Raw genomic sequence first — 16,952 nt, 5'->3', positions numbered from 1 at the left:
TACGTGACAAGGAGTAGGGTAGCCTGTCCAACCCCGTGGGTTTTCTCCGGGTCCTCCGATTTCCTCCCACTGCTAAAGACCCCTATGCGCAAGCGAATTATTGAAATAAAATTAAAAACCATACGTTAGTCCCGAAATGACCTAGTTTGTGTCGAGTGGACGTTAAATCCCATTTCTCTCTCTCTCTCTCTCTCTCTCGTCTCATGCGAATGACTATACGTTGTCCCTTGCGAGGCCCTCCGTCCTACACCACTAATAGGGGGAGGGGGCTGCAGTCAACATAGATATCGAGCACGGGACTTCCAGGTTAGCGAGCCAACGGCCTACCCACTGCGCTACCGTGGCTCCCAGATACCACGAAACACAAAAGAGTGAATTTTAGTTTTAACAGCACAAAACACCCCTTTCTCTTTTACAAGGCAAAAAAAAAAAAGACTGGTAAAACGACAATTATTGCAGGTGTTTTTTGAGAACGGATTCGACAGATTGCCGGCGGAAGTTGAGTCTAATCTATAATAATCATCTCGTGGACATATCCTGAAAGTTGTCACTGCCAAAACTCATACAATATAAGTTTACGTTGTAGTCTATTACTACACGCAAACGCTAAATTGGGTCCATATGACACAATTCCTACACTCCCGTTTGGTGTACAGCCTCGTGTAATTCATTTCAGAAACCCGGTTGCTTTTTTTACAATTTCTCAAATACTTCAGGATGTACGATTTTGCTAAGAATGCGCAGACAGGAAATGATGTCATAAGTATGAACGCGCAAGGTCATGGCACGTGCCATAAAGATTTCAACTGCGGACCCGACTTCCTGTTTCCACGTGACAAACATATTGATAACGTCATTGTTTCAAAATTTCTGTTTGTGGTCACAGAGCTCCGTGTCAGGAATCCACCGTGCCGTGGAGTAGAATGTGTGACGCATACATGCAGAATAAAAAAAAAGAGAAAAAACTCAGAATATTGTTTTTAGCTTATATCGTACGACAGACTTTAAACGGATAGTTTTTATTTGAAACCACTTTGTGTTTTGCTTTTGCGCTATAACGTGAACGGAAGCCATATTAATCTCGGTAAAATAATGAAAGACTTTCAGGTTTTTTTTGCAGAATGTCAAAAATGTAAGCAAGTTGCACATTTTAAAGATAAACATTTCATTATGTGAAGCTATATGTTTAATCAGACCACGTATGATTCATGTAAAATGTTTTGTAACGGTTTGCATGTTGCCTGTTATATCAGTTTGTACGGCGTCGTATATGGTGTAGAACTGAGATGGTGTAGAACTGAGTGTGTTTATTAATGGGATATAGAAATGAAATGAAATGGAGTTTAACGTCCTACTGTTCTGCTCCGAACTGGGCTAATAAAGACGGGCATACGCCATACAGTGTACTATGAGGGGAATTTCGCCCGGACAGCGGCACTACGGCCTACTCTTATATCGAATTCCAACTGTCAAGGGATATTTTACGTTCACGCCAATGTGTACACGGGACCTCGGTTTTTCGTCCCCGACAAGTGTGAATCACGCCGGAAAATCTGGATAAACCTTCCCGGCCAATGCAGGGATCGAACACCCGACCTCCTGGCTAGCGAGCCAGCGTCTTACCACTTAGCCACCGTGATCCCTATTTGGGATATAGAGAACCAGGCATCAAAAAGTTGCACTTAGCTATAACGCCATTCAGAAACTTCACTTCATATCCAGTAAATATTATATATATGCCGTTTTACAAAGCGTACCCAGTGTTCAATAGGGTCGTTTTACGAAGTGGACATAAAGTTTAATAGAACCGTTTTAGCAGGAAGCGTCCGAAGAAATGAATTCCGTCATTTTACAAAGCGTACTTAGAGTTGAATTTATCCGTTTTACGAAAAAACGTACGAAGAATTCAATACCGCCATTTTACAAAGCGTATTTAAAGTTCGATTTTACGAAGTGGATATAAAGTTCAATAGGACCACCTATGAAGAAGCGTACGAAGAAATCAATACCGCCATTTTACAAATGGTACTTTAGGTTGGAAAAAACCCGTTTTATGAAGCGTACGTCGAGTGCAATATCACCATTATACCTAGAGTACCCAGAGTTCAATTGGGCTGTTTTATATAGTGGCTGATGGGTATCATGTCGTGATGTCGTGGTGTTGCCCTTCATAAGGCGACAACCCAACAACCCGACAACCCGACATTACGACATTTTAACTCGACACGACGACATTTTCACCCACACCACGACATTAAAAATGTCGTAATGTCGCGTAAAAATGTCGTATTGTCGGGTTAAAATGTCGTATTGTCGGGTTAAAATGTCGTGATGTCGGGTTGTCGTGTTGTCGGGTTGTCGTGGTGTCGGGTTATCGGCCATATTCCTCCCAGTACTATGATTACGTTTCCCGCGGGTTCTCCATGTCGGTAGTGCAGGACAAAGGGTCTGGCAAAGAACTGTATTTAGCAGTATACCATAGTATTACGAAGCGTACACAGAGTTTAATAGAGTAAAATGTTCGAGTTGGCTTTATTAATAAGAAGGAATCGAAAGTAGAACTTCAACGAATCCTGAAACTGTACTTTGATGTTATTCAGTAAAGAATAAAAAAAGATAATAAAACTTTTGTGTCTTGTCTTGTTTTATTTTGATGCATTTTATGTTTTTAAAAAATCGTCCAAAAGTCATGGAGTACTTAAGGAAAGCAAGGACTTGCCTAGACACAGAACCGTAATTGTTTAACTATATGGTTGTACTTTATTTTATGTAATTATATTATTCTTTCCTCGCAAATTATAAGAAATAGAGGCGCCAATTTAAACAAAAACTGGCGAAGAAGTCCGTTTCTTGTATCGGCGACATTCAGACGACAAGAACCATTTAATGACAACCATAGCATTGATGAAAGGAACAACGAAGAAAAGAGGTATTCGACTTCCGGTGAGCAAACAGTGAATGAACTATAAGAAAAAAGACGCCATATGTAAAGAAAATATTCGTTATAGTTAACATAAGCTTTCATCTTTAACAGAGTTGTAGTTGGATAGATTTGGAAAGGAACTGAGATAGTAAGAGTAAGACATATTTATTGATAAACAATTATCACCGCGCTGAGGTTCACGATTTAACTATGACGTCAGCGCAGCCATCTTGAAATAGTGACGTAATATTATCTTTTGATGCACAATAATCATCCTAGGATCAAGAATGCTAAGTTTTATGTCGATTGTACAGGAATTGTCAGAAGAACGCTAGATCGCGCGGAGACGGTCTAGTGCATATGACGTCATGTGGGTTAGTGTTAGGGTTAGGGCTGCAGATTTCACTAACACTAGACCTAGCTTTAACCCTAACACACAATTCAAATATGACGTCATGCGTGCTACACCGTCTCCGATATAGCGATCTCCGTATTGTCAGAGCCTTGGGCTTTTTTCGAAGAGAGTCGCCCCCAAGATAAGTAGCGCTTGGTTACCAGTCCCTGCTCCAAAAAACACAAAATGTACCCACCGCTGTACAACACAGCATAGAACATCCAAAAGTGATTCACAAAGCCAATCTATATTTCGTTTTTTTTTCTACTTTCGATGGCCTCTACTACATGAAGATCTGACTGCGTGTAGTGGAGGGTCAGGGGTCAAACGAGCGGCTTTTGACACGATTAACCAATCAGCGTTGATGTTTCTAGTGGGTTACCCACAGTTCCATGCACCTCACGTCAAAAACTCGCCGTAACAGACCGTTTCATGGGCTAATCCCTCACATCATCCAGAACGTGGGTTATATAACAACTCTTCTAGATCCTAGTGTAGTAAAGACAAGTAAAACGAAATTTTGAACTATAAAAAAAACAAAAAAAAACGAAATAGGATCTGTGTTATAATCAGATTTTCACAAAGCATGAAATGAAATAAAATGAAATGGTGTTTAACGTCCTACTTTTCTGCAGACACAGGGCTAATGAAGACGGGAAGGATTATAGCCCTTTAAAACGTCAACACTGGTCCAACGGATAATTGAGAACATACAACAATTATAAAATCATAGCCTGTCAACAGTGACAGGACATGTCTTACTTAAAGGACATCTCGCTCTATGACAGTATCAAGGGTTAATGATGTTTTTTAAAAGAAATATGAGTGTAATTAAAAATATTACGTGCGGTGAAATAAAATAAAATGGAGGCTAATATCCTACTGTTCTTCCATAAGAGAGAGAGAGAGAGAAAGAGAGAGAGAGAGAGAGAGAGAGAGAAACTAGGTAATTTTGGGATTAACATATGGTCCAATTTTATTTCAATAAATCGCTTGCGCGTAGGGGGCTTTAGCAGTGGAAGGAAACCGGAGGACCCGTAGGAAAACCACGAGGTTCGTCAGACGACCCTATTCCTCGTCACGTACATTTGACTCACTGACAGACCTTATTATACAGCGCGCACGCGCTAAGCATTCGACCATCCAACCCCCTGCACCAAGAAAGCTAATAAAGATGGACGGGGTTTATACAGTATGCTTTGAGTGAAATTTCTAATTTCAACTATCAAGGATTCTTTTACGTGCACGCCAATGTGGACCTTAGACCTGTTTTTTTTGTCCCATCCGAATGACTAGACGGTACTAGATGGAGACGCCAATCAAGGGATTTAATTATAGGAATTGGCCTTGTTTCCTGCGATACACTGAAGCGAAACTGTCAATAAAATTTTAATTTTAGAGGTTTAGATAAGCCAAGTCGTCTCTACAAACTAAACCTATTTATTTCTTTAATTATAAAAGTTTTTTTAGGTAATAATTTATAGCTCCTTCAGGTAAGTAGACAGGTGTAATGAGAATTTATGACAAGACAATCAGATTTAAACGGAAAGGACATAAAGAAACACGAACATGAAATGAAATGGGGTTTAACGTCCTACTGTTCTGCACCAACGGGGCTAATGAAGACGGGCATATTCCATACAATAAAAAATGAGTGAAATTTTGCCTGGACAGCGGCACTATGGTCTATTCTTATATTGAATTCCAACTGTCAAGGGTTCTTTTACGTACACCTTTGTCCGGACAGCGGCGCTACGGCTTACTCTTATATTGAATTTCAACTATCAAGAGGTATTTTACGTGCAAGTCAAGGTTTACAGGCGCACTCGGTTTGTTCGTGCGACCCAATGGACTAGACACGATTTCTGGCCAGTCCCACCGTCCTGCACAACGGACGAGGTGAAATTTATGAAGTAAAAAGACCATTATTCCAGTGAAGGCTTTCAGACCCGTTTTATCCTAATATAGTTTCTAGAATGGCTGTCAGGCGGAGGTGGATAAAGGGTTTACCGTCCTACTTTTCTGAACCTACTTAAGTATAGTCCTACTTAAGTACAGACTGAGGGATATACTAAATACCGAAAAAATCGAAAAATTCCGAAAAAAAAACCCCTGCGATTATCCAGAAAAAGCCGAATAAACTCCGAAAAATACCAAAAAATACATAAGAACCTGATACCGATTATTGAACAAATCCGAAAACCCCGAAATATCGAAAAATCATTAAACACTAAAAACACAACATAAGGTTTACACTTTTCGGGGTTTTTTTTCGAATTTTTAGAGTATTTATAGGAATTAATTTTTCTGTATATCGTACAGCCGAAGGCTATTGCGACGGGAAATTGGAGATAAAAAAAACCCCTGCTATATTCGCCATGTCATCCATGCATGTTGTGAAAATAATAATAGGAGGGTATATTCCGGGGGGTAAACACATTTGCCCTGGTGACATTTGTCCTATACACCTGTAATAGCAGATAATGAATGAGGAAGAAAAAAACCCTATAGCAGTCTATTTCTCCTTTATTTATTACGAACAAGAACTAACTACACATTACATCAATTATTTTATAGTTTATACTTTTAGGAAATTTTATTAATGACGTGACCCAGGGAAACATGTTTTGTACTTTAAAAGCAAGTCATTCACAATAAGTGTAGAAAAATCATGTAACATTATTGTACCAGGGCGTGTAATCATGTAACGTTATTGTACCACTGCGTGTAATCACGTAACGTTATTGTACCAGGGCTTGTAACCATGTAACGTTGTTGTACCACGCTGTTTATTCATCTAACGTTATTGTACCAGGGCGTGTAATCATGTAACGTTATTGTACCACTGCGTGTAATCACGTAACGTTATTGTACCAGGGCGTGTAACCATGTAACGTTGTTGTACCACGCTGTTTATTCATCTAACGTTATTGTACCAGGCAATTGTGTCCTGAGAGCGGCGTTCCCGCCTACTCGTCGTCAATTACCAACTGCCAATAGTTCTTTTATGTGCACGTCAACGTGAGCACGGTATATTGTTTTTTTTCGTCCCATCCGAACGATTGGACATTGTTCCGTACCACCCCCCACCCCCCATACCACTGACAAGGCAAAAAACACGGAGGCCCTTTATCTGCCAACACCGGGATCGAACCCGTGATATCGTGGGTAGTAAGCCACGATAATCTATTTCTCTGTTAGTATATTTGTTTGGAACAGAACACCTGCACCCGTTGAGACTATCTTAGCGTGACCATTGATAAATCTCAATATCTATGGGAAGAGCCACAAAAAAAAAAATGGTTCCTTAAGAATTTTACTGGCAACTATCGTGCGAGTTATAATGGATCAATGCAGCTATATTTGAGGGGTTTTTTTGCGCAGCTGTCAAAGAAATGATGATGCCTTACATTTCACGGGAGAATTATAAATACGAAAAATGGGAATTTTGCCATATTCATATCTATGAAAATATATTCTCCTGTTATTAATGCTCATTACACCGGAAATAAGGTATATTTTTCACCTTGCCGCACGTGACGTTGTTCAAGCACAGATGTAGCTCTTGAAATAAAGATAGGATGAGATAAGTAATCATGTTTCCATAGCAACCTCTCTTAACTCCCACCATTATAATTGAAGGAAAGACGATTAACCTACATACATAGGTATACAACATATACACAGCACGAGGTGGACGAGTCCATTCTACTTGAACGCCGCTGGGTGAAGACAACTAATTGATTAACGATTTCAGTATATATAATGAAGATAAATCTGTCTTCCATCTCGACCGTCATTCCCATTCATAAACTCGCCATGTTTTTTTCCCCAAAAATCAAAATGGATGCTTTCAAGGATCTTTGGCATTATATTCCTATTGTTCCTTAAAATAAGTATACCAGGCAGTAATGGATTATATTTAGGTTAGCACATTTCTTGTTTATTTTCTTAAACTCTCTCAGTACAGAAGAACGATGCCCCAAGATCGTGTCAAAACCATATTTTATTTTGATGTTTTGCACTCGAGGTGGTGTAAACCACTGTGAATTATGTGAATAGGACATCCTTGACATCTATATGCTGGTGTAGTTGTTGTACAGGAGGTTCCTTCAACAGCTGAGAGAACACGACATTATGCTATTTCTTTTAAAAAAAATATATATATATATATATATATATATATATATATATATGCATGTTGTACATTAATTATAAAACAGAAGTGTGTGCTATTCTATACTAGAAATGAAATGAAATGGGGTTTAACGTCCTACTGTTCTGCTCTGAACTGGGCTAATGAAAACGGCATACGCCATACAGTGTGCTATGAGGGACATTTTCCTCGGGCAGCGGCACTACGGCCTATTCTTATATTAAATTCCAACTGCCAAGATATTTTTACGTGCATGCCATCCAAACGACTAGCCAGCTGTCCTTGTCGCGCCCTCCATCCTGCACCACTGACAAGGGGAAACCACGTCGGAATACTGTGCTAGAAAGCTAAGCTTCGGGTAAATTAAACAAACCAAAAATCCTGGTTTCGACTCCATCCGCTTTAGGCAATATGTTTATGCTAATGTTTTGTTTCGTGGAATTCTGGTTTCCACTTGTCAGTGGTGCAGTCTGGGGGACCTGGCAAGCCAAAGCATCTAGTCGTAAGGAAGGTACGAAAATTTCTTTTGACATGGGTAGGATAACGATAACGAGGTGGGGGGGGGGGTCCTCGACACCCATATCCGATTGTCCGTCTTCATAATCCCGGCATGTACAGAAATGAAGGACTTTAAACCCCGTTTAATTTCATTTGTGTTTCACGCGTAATGTTTTCATTCATTTTATGTTGAACCTGCGAACAACAATGAAGCAAAACCAAAAATATATATGTTGATCCCGAAATAACCAAGTGGGAAAACACTAAAAGTGTTCTGCTGGTTTGTTTAACAATAAATGAGAGAGGTTTAAAGACACCGGTTTGTAAAAGCCGATGTCGTAATGATTAGAAATGAATTGTATTAATTTACTGTTAAAACAGGGTACATGTGGGGGAGGGTTGGGGTGGGGGGGGGGGGGGGTAATGTGGCCGCTTTCCCAGCATCTTACTAAAAACCGGGGTGTCGTGTACACATTGGCGTGCATGTTATAGAACTCTTGGCGGTTTGAATACGAAATGATACGGCTACTGTCTGACCCACTCCCCTCCCCCATAAAACACTGCATGGCGTACGCCCCTCTCCATTAGCCGAGTCGGTTCAGAAAAGTAGTCCGTTAAAACCCATCTCGACTTATTTCTGTCTGTTTATAATAATATATTGGCGTCTCTTACCTGACCGATATATATAATACGGTAACAATGTCCTACTGTTCAAATCTGACATAAAAATAAACTTGGTCAATGGTCAGTTAGACGACATTAATTTGAACATTGGTTCTTCGGGAACAGAGAGAGAGAAGAGAGAGAGAGAGACAGAGAGAGAGGGGGTAACGTCCACTCGACACAAACTAGGTCATTTCGGGACTAACATATAGTTCCATTTTATTTCGGTGTCTTTAGAAATGAAATGTATTGTAATTAGGTTTAATGTCCTACTGCTCTGCGCCGCCTGGGCAAATGGAAACGGGCATGCGCCATACAGAGTGCTCTGAAGGACATCTTGCCCGGACAACTGTCAAGGGTTCTTTTACGTGTGTTATAGTATACAGATATTACGTTCAGATCTTTAGTCATACATGTCTTATCACATCTCACCGAAACGTCCTTTTTCCTGCACAGTTCATTCGCATTATAATTATTAAACATTTAATGGTTTTCAAGATCTCTTATTTAACTTTCATATAGTTAGAGTCGAAACATTAATTGCGGTTTCCTGCAATGTTAGGTTCAGACCAAGTTTAGAAACTAAGAGGATTAAAAGTTACTTAACACTGATGATAAGGGTAAAGAACCCGTTCCCACGTGCAAGTCAAGGTGTACGCACGACCTTGGTTCTGTCGTCCTATCCGAACGACTATACTTTGTCCCTTACCAGGTCCTCCGTCCGGCACCACTCACAAGGGGAACGACGCCGGAAAATCCCAATGAACTTTCTCGGTCAACACAGGTTAGGGAGTCAACGGCTTACTCACTGAGCCACCTCGTCTCCCAGATCCTGAAAAACTAAAAATCAATTGTGTTTCGCCTATTCTCTCAAAATACGGTTGTAATTTGTTTGGGGGAATGCAGAATTCAAATGATAAAAGTCTTTGTGAAATATGAACATGTGAGATTGCCTGCCTGCTTTATTAGATCCCCACCCCATTCACAGTTAAATAAATTATTAATATAAATCTATTATATAGATAAATAAGTTAGAAGTAAATAGCTTACGTGATATTTCAAATCATAAACTCGGTAGAGGGGTGGGATGGTTGTGTGTAGGCGTCAGGACCAGAACGAGCTAGGTTCAAAACCCGGCGTGTGCGTTGAAGAAGAATTGGGGCTTTATTTTTAAAGCCTGGTTCTCGCTGATCAGGGATAGCACCCGATGGGCTGACACGCAAAGTTCGTTCTTTATCGTTCGGATGGGACGAAAAACGGGATTACCGGTACTAAGTGACAGTGTATTAGCTGTTAGAATTCGAAGAAATGTACGCGAAAAAGTCACAGTCCCGGATGAATTCTTACTTCTAATTGCAAACACAACAAAGCAACAGACACAATGGTACATAATTCTGACTAACAGTGTACTATGAGGGGAAGTTGACCCGGACAGCGGCTCTACGGTGTACTCTTACTTTGAATTCCAACTGCCAATAATGGTTCTTCTACCCACACGCCAATGTGTACACGGAACTGTTCCTTGTCAGGCGGCCATTGTCGATATAACAAGGCAACACGATTTTCTTGTTAAGAGTTTTACAATACAAATAAAAGATATAAAAACACTCAAATTGGATGACTAATATACGAGTGGGTGTTTGACTGTTCTAGATTTAGAAATACTGTGGTTTTAACCTTGCGGGCTATATTTACATTACGTACAATATATAAACACGTGGGATAACAGTACTACTAAACATAAATTTTGTGGTATTCTAGATCAACACAGTGTCTTGTTTATATTATCGGAAAGCTATTATGGTGACCCAGTTGTACACACGAACCAGCTAATAGATTTACATATTTGCGGTGAGATTGTGGTCAGCCAAGGCGATGGTCTTTATTAACGGCTTTTCATTCATAAGATACACGACCCTGGTCGAACCACACATTCATGCTATATATACTTCAGCCAAAACATAATTTATGAATACGTGTACACGTGGACTTTGTTTATTCAATGGTTTATATCTTTAGCTTGTTGTGTTTGTTTAAAACACATGAGTGAATGTGGACTGGTAGATAAAAACCGGCTGCTACCTATATGTATTCCTTAGGAAACCACGGTGGCTCAGTGAGTAAGGCGTTAGTTCGCTAACCTGGATGTCTCGTGTTCGATCCCTGCGTTGACCGAGAAAGATCATCAGACTCGTAAATAAAAAACTCCTGCTATATATATTTATTCCTATTCAATAAAGAAGCCACGATGGCTCAGTGAGTAAGACGTTGGATCGATCCCTGCATTGTTCGAGAAAGTGCATCAGTCGTTCGAAAGGGACGAAAAGCCAAGTTCCTCTGTACAAATTGGCGTGCACATAAAAGATCCCTTGGTAGTCGGAATTCGACATAAGAGTAGGCCGTAGCGCCGCTGTGAGGGCAAAATGTTCCTCATAGTACACTGTATGGTGTATGCCCGTCTTCAATAGCCCAATCAGAGTAGAGCAGTGGGACGTTAAACCCCATTTCATTTCATTTCATTATATCCATTACATTAAACCGTGTCATTTTATATCCATAATAATCTTGTGTCTGGATTATTTATGTTATTATACTCGTGTAATAAACCTACTTCAAACAGCAATATGTACAACACTCAGGCAATTTATATTATAATTTATTGACCAAGTAAATTATATTAACCCAATAAAAAGCTCTCTCTCTCTCTCTCGATTTCAATTCATACCGTATGTATAAGTAACAGAATGTATTCAGGCACTCATTCAATGTTTTTATGAATCTGAAAATTAAAATCACCACAGCTGTTTCCACACATTTCTATTGACATTTTCCGGTCCACATATTTCGGGGGTGGTGGGTTGGCCGAGTGGTGCTTTGCGTGGGCTTTATATCATAAGGTCTTAGTGGCATGGGTTCGATCCCACGCTTGTACGTGACAAGGAGTAGGGTCGCCTGACCAACCTCGTGGATTTTCTATGGGTCCTCCGGTTTCCTCCTAAGACCCGACGCGCAAGCAGATTATTGAAATAAAACTTGTGCCATATGATAGTCCCGAAATGCCCTAGTTTTTCTGTGAAGAGTGGACGTACCCCCTCTCTCTCTCTCCTGTCTCTGTATCACTGTTAAAGACACCTACAAGCATGCGAATTATTGAAATAAAATTAAAAACCATATGTTAATCCCGAAATTACCTAGTTTGTGTCGAGTGGACGTTAAACCCATCTCTCTCTCTCTCTTTCTCTCTCTTTCTCTCTCTCTCTCTGTATCATATGTTAGTCCCGAAATGACTAGGTTTATGCCCTGTAGGCCTACACATTAGCACCCTCCCCCTCTCTTCACACCCCTTTCTCTCCCTATATATATATTTCATAGATGAATATCCAGGTGTGAATAAGGGAAACAGACACATATATTTTTATCTGTTTATCCTTTACTATGTATTCTACAGAATCTAATAAGAAGCCATATTGCGTATAAAAACTATATTGAATGCGCAATTTAATAACGGAAGCACGTGGCATATTTATTTATATAGACATATAACGGTGAGTGGGCCAGATAGTCGTGTTATCATCTATAACCTTTCATCTTTAACTGGGTTCTTAACATCAAGCATGCGCACACATCATACCTTGGCAAGCATTTAGCGCCAAATTGTCAGAACTTCCGGAGCTTCAAGTGGCTCTCGGTGGTCAATGACGTCATTGCGCGGCATGATTATGAGTGTTGTGGTTTGATGAATTGCTGTACATCTCTACCCGAGGTACCACTTGTCCATGGTGCTTCAAACTCCAACCTCTTGGCATCGACCGTTAATAAACCAATTATGTTTTACTATAAAAGTTACATTGTTATAAAATCTTCTGTCTCCGTCAGCCGCCGAGTGCGGTCGGGGGGGGGGGGGCGAATGGTTAGTTCGTGCGCGTTGTATCATAAGGTCTGTCATTGAGTCAACTTGCGTGGTTTCAATTCCTCGGTTGTATTTGACTGTGCACCTATTTAACAAATCTGACATGCCAGATCTGTATTTATCAAAAGCTCTTCTTATAGTAACTGAAGTCTCCTAGCTTTGACAGTTTATGAAAAACATCTGACTTTCCTGAGATTCGAGGACACTTGAAACGGATTTTCCGAAGCCTAGGATGTTCTAGATGGATTACAATTGACGCGGATATGATGCGTCTATTTGCTACCTATAGCTTAGTCTGTCGATAATAAGGAAGTAATCTAAATGTAATTGATGTGGATCTGATGCTGGTATTTGCTACCTATATATGGCTTAGTTTGTCGATAATAAGGAAGTAATTGGCTTGTTGGGACGAATACCTGGAAAAATAAACCAATTTGGAATTCAGGTAGCAGACTGAAAGATGGGTATATTAATATTCAGACCTCCAACAAGGCCAGTACATTATTTCAGACAAGGAATGAAATGAAATGAGGTTTGAATTCCTACTTTTCTGCACATTAATGTGTGTGTGTGAAATAGCTTTTTTTGACGTCCGCTTCCACCGAAATGATATCGCAGACAAGCACCCTAACGAAGTGTGCATGATTTTCATACGAAACTTGTGCATGGTTTGCCCCTTGTAGGTGGTGCAGGACGGATGGCCTGGCAAACAACAATATCTAGTCATTCAAGTGCGATACGTTGGCGTGCACGTAAAAGATCCCTTAACCAGTCGGTGCAGAAAAGTAAAACGTTAAACCTCATTTCATTTCCGTTTACCATCAACTCCGCTTCATACTAAACTTAGGCCGACTTTGTACAGTTAGCTCCTGTCTACAGTTAGTTCCACTCGAGAACAGACACTAAGCTAGTTGACCGACATTTTAAGTCCTCAATTTTGGGAAGTATTTATTCTGCTTCCATTTAATAACATTGAAAGGTTTATTTAGTGTTTGTGTATATGACAGAGGTGAAATGGATATAGCTCTATGTGTGCAGAATGTAATGTTTGATTCATGCGTTTGTAAAGTTTCTATATAAAAACAATCCTAATTGCAAACGTTTGTCAAATACAATTGTATCCAAAGATAATTTTGTTGATGCAATAAAATAGTATCTTTAAAGGAGCTAAATCGTTAATATTTGGCACCTAGAAGTTGACACCAAATGGATTGCAACGCATATAATAATGTAATATGAATGTGTGTGTGTGAGAGAGAGAGATAGAGAGACAGAGAGAGAGAGAGAGAGAGAGACAGAGAGAGAAATGGGGTCTAGGTCATTTCGAGACTAACACATTGTTCAATTATATTTCAGTAATTCGCTTGCACGTAGGGGTCTTTAGCAGTGGGAGGAAACCGGAGGACCCGGAGAAAAGCCACGAGGTTGGACAGGCGACCCTACAACCGGGGAATCGAAACCCCGCTAGCTGACTCAATGACAGACCGTATGATACAGCGCAGCGCGCACGTGCTACCCCCCCCCCCCCCCGCAATATGAATGTATATACAGTCAATGATTTACAGTCAATAGTTTTGTTTTTACTGTAATTTCTAATCGGTTATGTTCAGCGAAGTACGCCAGAAGTTTCAATCGAATGACACTCTCTAGCGTCTTGTTATTCCAGTCTACGCCGGTAGTATTTATCGCGCATTCTCATATGATAAGAATATAACGTCACCGTTTGTCATGACTTGTGGAATATGTCTAGCCCCTTTTTACAAATGCCGATGAAACGCATTATGGTACACGATTCGTGTACCACTGGTAAAATGTTGATTTTGTCTTAAATATTGGATATCAGAATCCCATCTTTTCCCGGTAAGATCACAAGATCAATGTTGATTTAAATTGACAAATAATTCGTGTTTTCAGTGTCGATGACTTTGGATGATATTGAGTTAGAGACTTAGCTACTTTAAAGTAAACCGCACTAACAATCCTACGAATGTTTCTAACTAAAAGCTAGTTGTGGTTAATTATGAGGGATCATTATATTTGTAATGATATCAGTTCTGTGTTGTTATCGGGTATCTAGCCAAGATATCAAAACCCTGAAAGACGTAGAACGAATTATTACCAGGCCAATGTCTACACACGCATATGTATATATATGAAGAACGGATGTTGTATATACATATATATGTGTTATGAATGAACCACGTTCGTGGCAGTGGTATAGTTAAACGTTCGTGTTTTAAAGGTGAATTATATACTCTTCGCAGTGTTTTGTTTGATTAGAACTAATCCCACTCAACACTGCCGTAGTGAAAGCAAATTTCTGTTCCAGATTATGACTGGTCAATAGTCCGATTGACAACCAATACCTAACTGCGTAACAATATCATTCGGATTTAAACAGGACTCAAAATTTGTTTACATACCGTTACGTCACGACTCACGAAATCTATTACGCCCAATTAACCAGTACATAGCAGAATATTGCAGAAAAACTAATTGCGTGACAAACGAGGCTATCAAAAATGGTTACAATGTTAACACTACTGTTTCGAGAGACTAACAATAATTTCACCGTTTTTAATATCTTAAATCACTGTCCAAAGTTTTAGGGAAGACACCAGATTAAACGAAGGGCTGTCATGTTGCTGTACTTACTAGAGATTTGATTGAACGGGACGAATAGATACACTCCCTCAAAAGCTCAAGTATCAGAAATCAGTCCAGCAATGGGCAGAGATTGAAACAGATTGAAATACATTCGCCATTTAATGATTTAATTTTAAAAAATGGAGACAAGTAACATTGCTACGGCAATAAACAATGTATGCCACATCCTGCCAAACATTGATAATGTCGCTCAGAATAAAGTAACATGAATAAGAATAAAATTATTAATATATTAATTTTGAATTATTTATGTTAGAACTATTATAGCAAGAACGGTCAGCTCTTTATCTAAATCTTATATAATATATCTTTAACCCTATAGCTCGGGGATAATGTATATCTATATATACATACATAGATAGCTACTTGAACGTATTTTACCTTACAAAACTCAATTACATATATGAAGTTTCTTGTATACACAATCAGATGCCAAAATATCTGCGCTGGCCTAGCCTGGGGGTCGCGGGTTCGCTCCGGGTGTTGGCCGAGAAAGTTCATCGGGAGTTTCCGTCGTGGTTTCCCCCTTGTCAGTGGTGCAGCAGCTGTCTAGTCGTTCGGATGGGACGAAAAACTAAGGTCCCATGTACACATTGGTGTCCACGTAAAAGATCCATTGAAAGTTGGAATTCCCTCATAGCACACTGTATGGCTTATGCCCGTCTTCATAAGCCCAGTCGCAGCAGCACAGTAGGACGTTAAACCCCATTTCATTTCATTATCCCGATCAATGTAGATATAGGTACCACGTTAAACCGTATTTAAACATACATTATACTCGTAAGATCGAGCTAAATCTGACATATACATACATTATGACGTCACATTAATAATGACGTCATTGTATTAATCATATTAAACATACATTATGCAAGAGCTAAATCTGTCTATTACAGGTCTTTCTTTAGGCCTGAAATGTTATAGAAATTATTAATTAGACATTTATTAACAAGCCTCGAACAACCAGTACGGTGGTTACAACCAGTCTAAAAAATGTTCTCAAAACTTCAAAGGCTAATATCTTCGCCCATAAAAAAGTAATTTTAATGAAATATATTCATTTTGAATTATCTATTTTTGACATATTAAAGATAGCAAAAACAACCTGGGCCCTTATTCACGAAAACTTAAACTAAGAAAAAATCGAAATTTTAAGAAATACTGCAATTCGATTGGCTGACCAGTAAAATCAATTTGCATATATCCAATGAAGTTGCAGTATTTCTTACAATCTACTAAAATTTGGATTTTATCTTTAGTTAAGATTTCGGGGTCTGTTTCACGAAATTTTAACTAAGATAAAATCCAAATTTTAGTAATTTGATTGGATAATATTAGATTGATTTCAGTGTTTAGCCAATCAAAATTGAAGTATCCACTAAAATTTGGATTTTATCTTTAGTTAAGATTTCGAGAAATCGCATGTTAATCGTCCACCGCATGTTAATCGTCCTCAAAACCATTGTTTAAAGTTAAATACGCCCCCACCCATTCAGTTCATGAACATCATTACCTTACTTAAACATACATTATACAAGAGCTAAATCTGGCAATTGCAGGTCTTTCTTTAGGCCTGAAATGTTATCTAAATTATCAATTAGACATTAATTAACTTATCCAGACCATAATGAACTCTCGATGTCAAGGCTAGCCTTCGATGTTGGCTGGATTAGATTCCTATATGCCGCTAACGGCCATTGATAATTAAATTTAAAACAGTGGATAATCGAGAATATGCTGT

This window comes from Patella vulgata, chromosome 8 (genome assembly GCF_932274485.2).
Source record: "Patella vulgata chromosome 8, xgPatVulg1.2, whole genome shotgun sequence".
NCBI classification, from domain to species: Eukaryota; Metazoa; Mollusca; class Gastropoda; family Patellidae; genus Patella; species Patella vulgata.
Note: the sequence above shows the minus strand (reverse complement) of the source record.